The 5,990-nt window shown below is 45.1% G+C and overlaps 2 pseudogenes; one reads left to right on the top strand and one right to left on the bottom strand.

Annotated features, from left to right (window-relative positions):
• Window positions 1-2,075: 2,075 nt before the first annotated feature.
• LOC102494033 (polynucleotide 5'-hydroxyl-kinase NOL9 pseudogene) lies at window positions 2,076-4,040 on the bottom strand (annotated as a pseudogene).
• A 789-nt stretch (window positions 4,041-4,829) lies between these two features.
• LOC102493620 (AP-2 complex subunit beta pseudogene) overlaps window positions 4,830-5,990 on the top strand; it is a 2,410-nt pseudogene continuing 1,249 nt past the window's right edge.

The raw sequence follows: 5,990 nt of genomic DNA, 5'->3' as shown, positions 1-5,990 counted from the left end.
GATTCACGTTTATGGGCTGTCCAAGTAGTTACACCCAATCTGTGCGGTAGCTCGTGGAAGGAGCACAGGACTCAGGTTTGCCTTTCAGTTTTCTTTACTCACATAGGGAAAAAGGGCCTTAAAAGTCACGATGGGAGGTGCGGCACAGAGCGTCTTATGCTGATGTGGCGACGGGGAGTGCAGTCCGCAAGGGCGCGAGGGAGGCCGAGTGCCAAGTACGCTGGGTGTCTACAAATTACAGGCAGTGAGCCAGAGATGAGCTCCGTCTTCACGGAGACCTTAGAGAACGATGGTGGCAGTGGCCACAAGATGAACGAGGGCAAATGAGGAGGAAAGGTCCACCCAGTGATCCTAGAGTATGGAGGTCGGGACTAGCGGCTGACAGGGGAACATCAAAGACGGCAGAGCCGAGGGCCCTCTGGGAGAGGAGTCAGTGTACTGACCTGACAGCGCCTCTGGCAGAGGTGAGATACTGCCAACCTATAGTAAGCCAATGTCCGGGGTTGAGGAGGTTCCAATCAGGGGAACAAGAGAGTTCAGCAAAAAATAGAGACCCTGGTGTCAAGGAGGGAACAGGTTTTGTGAACGTTATTGTAAAGTCACAGTGTATGGTTTAGGATAACTTTTAAGTCATGGGCCTAGATAGAATCTGTGGTCATGGATTTAATGATAGATTTTGTTTCCTGATGTAGAGTGTCTAGTTTTGAGTGTAGAGAGTCTAAATCTGGGGGTTTAGAGAGAAAGAGGTCGGGAAAGGAGATGAAGTCGACAGAACGGTTAAGTCAAAGAGTTTGGTATTGATAGTATGCGGTTTTGTAGGTTTGGCCATTGATGGTAATGTTCATGCTGTCATGGATAAGGAGGCATTTGTGAGGGGAAGAAGCTGGAATATTGGTTGCGTTAGTATGATCAAAGTAGGAGAAATTAGCAGTGTTGCAGACAACAAATGTGTAATTGCCTGCATTATAAACATAAGGTTGTTTAGCAGTACGTAATAACAGAAGAGAATCATAGGAGAGAATAAGTCATTGAGGAAAATATAGAGAATAGAGGTCCAGGGTGTAAGGACAGGAAGGGGGAAGAAAGAGGGGTCAGCACAGAAAACGTTACCTTTGGGTAGGATAAGGTCATTGATAATTTTGATAGGTAAAATCAGCGTGTGGTGGCCTAGGATTTTTTGTCCACCAGAGACAGACAGGATGGTAAGTTCACATTGGCCCATGGCACATCTATGTGGTTGAGAATGGTCCAGCAAGACAGGGAAATCAGAGGGCGATAAAGGGGGTCCAGAGCCAGAGTACAGTAGCTGTTGTATGTCTCGATAGGCGAGACTGAGGTGGTGGGGGGGTCAGTGCAGGTTTGTTTGATGCGCAGGTCCTGTAAATGTCTTTTAAGGTTCTCTATGCTGCCAAGGGTATAGTTGTAAGTACTTTCATGTAATGTCTGGAGGGTCTGTATTTGATGTAGGATGTCATGAGCTAGAGTAATAGAGTTTTGAAAGTTGGAGGATATAAGGTCAAGTATCTTTTTTTTTTTTTAAATAGGCCAAACATGATCTTTTAATACATGACTTGAAGAGACAGCATCAAATGAACAGAGGATAAAAGCAACCAATCAGTGCTGAAGCTGACATGGGTTCTGAGGTGGCAGCCACCCCTCCCAGCATCCGTCCTCAGTCCACACGTGGCTCCGGTAAGCAACAGGGCGAGCTCTCACACCCATTATGCTTGAGATATTGTGGGTCAGCCTTCTTTTCTTCCTCACATGTCTGCTGCCCCAGTTTCCTTATTTTTATCCTAATTGCAGTACCAGATCCTAAGAACGTTTTGAGGAATTGACCATATTCTTTGCTTTACCGGTGTACGAACTTTCGCCTGCTGCTTTAAGTCCCTTTAGCAAATACACCAGACGGCAAGTATGACTAACAGTACGGAAGATGAGGACAAAATGCTAGATCTTGGCAGCCTTAAGAAGAGCAAATTAAAGCTATTTATACTACACAGTACATCCAGAGTTATGCAGAAAACCCTGCTCCATAAGAGCACCTTTCACGGCCCTGAAATCCATCCAGTCTGCTAATGCCGGGCTTGATACAAAGGTCTCTTGTACAATCGTTCCTTCCCTTTATTAAAACATTGGGCTCTATTTGTTTTCTGATAGAACTGCTTAACTTTGGGGTATCGTTTCCCTTCATATGTCTCAGTTTCTTTTGCTCCAGTTTTCCCTAATGCTCCAGGAAGGTTGATACTGTAATCTGTGGCGACGGGCCCATCCGTGTATCCTCTGACATCATCCAGGATCTTGCAAAGTCCAACCCGACTGGCATTCCCAGCATACAGTACATGAGTAGGAGCAACATCAGCGTGAGTAATCCGGAGTTCAACTGCATCAAAAGGCACCTGATAGGGTGTCATACCATGTAAAGGACTAAGTGGCTTTGGCACTGGAGGCTGCAGCTTGCTAAGGTAACCTAACACTGTCAGATTACAAAGAATTTTGTTAAATGAGGCTCTATTGCTTGAAGTTTTCCTGAATGTGAATTCTGACTGAACACTCATCAATTTATATCCAGTAAACATAACTGGACTCTCCTTTTCTTCATCAGCAAATTCAAAATTCTCTGCAAATTCTGCAAGCTCAAAACCACGATTTCTTGCTTTGGACTTGCTTTTTGTATACAAGCCATCCATACCATCTGCATAGTCCAAGGTGAGGCTCGGCATGTAGCTCCTTTTAGGAGAGCTAAGTTGAACCATGTGGCTGGGGGACAGCAGATGAATCAGATCGATGAGAAGCAGAAGCCCTTGGTCTTACACCGAGACCATTGTGTTGATGATAAGAGAAGACTCTTGTAAGAACTGAACACATATTTTATTATCTCAATATAGTTTTCTTAGCTACTTCTACAAGAAGTTTTCCCATAGTATACCATCTTCTGTGTTTCCTTTGGTGGATGAAAGGTGATCCCAGAACTGGTTCAGTAATACTTAATATAGACACGCATCCAGGAGGAGTAAATTCTGTCTATTCCAGATCACATTTCAAATAATCAACACAAGAAATATGACTTAATAAATGGTTCACCAGGAATCTATTGAGCGTTGACTTTCCAACGTCTCGAGGTCCACAAACCAGGATGACCAGGCAGCCATCTACTTCTTCACAGGAAACACTGACTAACTCTTCCAGGGGGACAGAGCACTCTGAAACTAAGGCCTTTCCTTTTCTCTTTCCTGATGCCGACAGACCTTAAGGTTAAATATTCAGAATTATTCTGGGAAGTCGGACTCTTGCATGAAAATGTAGGATAAACCTGGAGAGCTGATTATGAAGTCTACAGTGGAGGTTTTCAGGTGTTCCGGCAGTTACAATGGAACACGGAGGAGAAAAAGGCTTCATGGACCAACATATGTCATCCAGGTTAAGATGAGAGCTGAGCAAAGTCTGTGCTTCCCTTATGATTGCCTTCCTGTTTTTCTCAGCATTGAGTAATGAATAGCATGGACAGTCAGGAAGGACTGCATGTACACAGAGTAGGCCTCTTGAGCAGGCTGACCTTGGCTGATGGTAAAACCAAACACCTGCCCCTGGTCATAGAGGCAAGTCACCCGACAGATCCCGCTAAATGTAAAACACTGCTCGACCGGCAGCAGCAGCAATGAATAGCCTGGGCCCAGCTGCCTCATGGGTGGGAAAGACATATTCTCCTGGCAACATGTGGCTGAGTCTTCAGCTGGGGTCATACTGGGGATCAGGCTGGGGGTCGGGGTGGGGAACTCGGTCTTGGGCCTCCGGTACTTGGCCTTTGGCCTCCGGGCCACCACTGGCTGCGACACCTGACAGGCGTCCTCCCTCCAGTCCACGTTGGCCACCTGGGCCTCCAGTAGCTGCAGCCATAGGCACTGCCGGCCGCACCAGCTTAGGGTCTGGAGCCTGCAGTTGGGCCTGTGCCTAAGGATGAGCGTAGACCGTGCTTTGCTGGCCTGTAGCCCCATGGAGCGCCAGGGACCCTGCCTGGGCAGCAGTACCTAGTCCTCCATGCTGCGCTCACCAGTCCAGTCCTGGGAATCTCCAAGGTCAAGTATTTTGGCATTCATTTGTTGTTGTGTGGCAAAAGCAGTGGTGAGTCTGTCAAGTTGGATGGTGTTAGTAGTAGCAGAGGCTAGTGCAGGGGAAGAAACGGCAGTTAATGACATCAAAGTAATAGTTTGTAATAGTTCCTGTTGTGTAGTGATAAGAGATGGAAGGAGAATTTGTGTGGATTTGGCCTAAGCAGAACATTGGGGTGCATGACAGCTGATGTCAAAGGTATTTTTTGGGAATGTAATATGGGTTTTTGTAAGAACAGGCTTAAAAAGGATGAATCTAGGACTGGAGGTGACAGGGAGGAATAGTGGAGCTGGGAGTAGGGAGGGTTTTGGGAGGAGTATGCCATAAGAAAAGGTTGGAAAAAAAAAAGAAAAGGTTGGAGTGTAATGTTCATTATATAATTTGATAGAGTCATTAAAGTTTCCATGGTAAATGAGACAGGTGGCAAAGATAGAGTCAGAATAAGAGCAAGCACGATGGGATATGGGTGTGTAATAGAGATTGGATTGATGGGCTATAGAAGAGTTAGGGGCAGGAGGAACATATTGGAAGGTGGCTTTTGTCCAGCGTTTATGTTGGTCAGGCAAGAGCATATAGAAAGTATAGGATCTTGTTGGGGTGGTAGTTACTTGGTGTGTGGTAAAGGGGTTAAAGATAGCACCCATTGATGACCAATAAGAAAGGGGTCTATCATTGTAGTGCATGGGTTTATTGTAATGTACTAGGGGGTCCCATCGTAGATGGTGAAAATGTGAGTAATTGTTAGTGATGAGATAATGTGTAGAATAATTAGAAAAGATTGTACTGTTGTTGCTATAGGCCATGGTGGTGAAAGGAAAAGAAGTGATGATGGAAACATCAAAATAGGTACAGTTGCAGATATAGTTAGATGTTTGTAGGTTGAAGGGGCCAAAAGTAGGAGGGAAATAGGAAAGATGCACAAGGGAATTTTTAGTGAAGGGAATAGTTTGGGTAAGGATAAGGAAATGAAGTAGAGGTTGTGTGATGGAAATGTGAGGTCGATGCCAATTGTTCTGATGAAAAGAGTTGGCATAGGAACATTGGCAAACATCGAGAAAGTGATAAAGAAGTATCTGAGAGTAGTTAGCGAGTGTAAGGATAAAGCATTGGTCAGTTTGGGAGATATTATAGGTGGTGTTCTGGAAGGAAATGTTAAGGTGTTCGATGTGTTCAAGAGAAATGGTGTATTGTATCTTATATCATGCTGTTGTGAAGCGTTCATAAGGGGAGGGGAGGTTCTGGGCCAGAGGTGTGAAGGAGCCCTCCTTGTAGACATGAGTTTTGCTAAAGGACTAAGAATCGGCAGAGAGGTGTAAGGCAGAAGTTAAGGTATTAGTAATTGGAGGAGGAAAGTGTATGGTTGAGTATGAAGTATATTTGTAGCACCTAAAAAGAGATGTGAACAGAGTTTAGTGAAGGCTGTCTGGAAGGATTTCAGTGGTAAGGTTTCTATAAGAGATGTTACAGGCGAGGGCCAGTGAGATTTTTTGATGCAGAGTATTGCCTGGGAAAACGTAAAGGTGTTGGAGGAGGAAGAGGGCAGGAGCACTAAGGGATGCAATGGGGCCTATATGAGGGATGGTGAGCTGGGGGTTGGAGAGTGCAGGGGTGTCTATGAGGTCTGTGAGGATCTAGGGTAAATGTTGGTAGGGCCAATATAAAGAATCATATTGAAAAGTATGGGGTGTTAGATAAGTTTCAGGAGTGACCATAGGGCCCATGACAGGAACTTTAAGTGAAATAAGAAGAGGGTTGGAGGGAATGGGGCAAGTGCCGTGAAGGCAAAAGTTTCCATAGGTGGGAAAATTTTGAAAGCCAGTAAAGCAATAGGTGTAAGAGTCTTTAGTAATAATAGGACATGTTATGTCAGAGGTCTCATG

The sequence above is a fragment of the Tupaia chinensis genome, unplaced genomic scaffold (assembly GCF_000334495.1).
Source record: "Tupaia chinensis unplaced genomic scaffold, TupChi_1.0 Scaffold139852_1, whole genome shotgun sequence".
In the NCBI taxonomy this organism is placed as follows: domain Eukaryota; kingdom Metazoa; phylum Chordata; class Mammalia; order Scandentia; family Tupaiidae; genus Tupaia; species Tupaia belangeri.
Note: the sequence above shows the minus strand (reverse complement) of the source record. Positions and strands in the feature narration are given on the sequence as shown.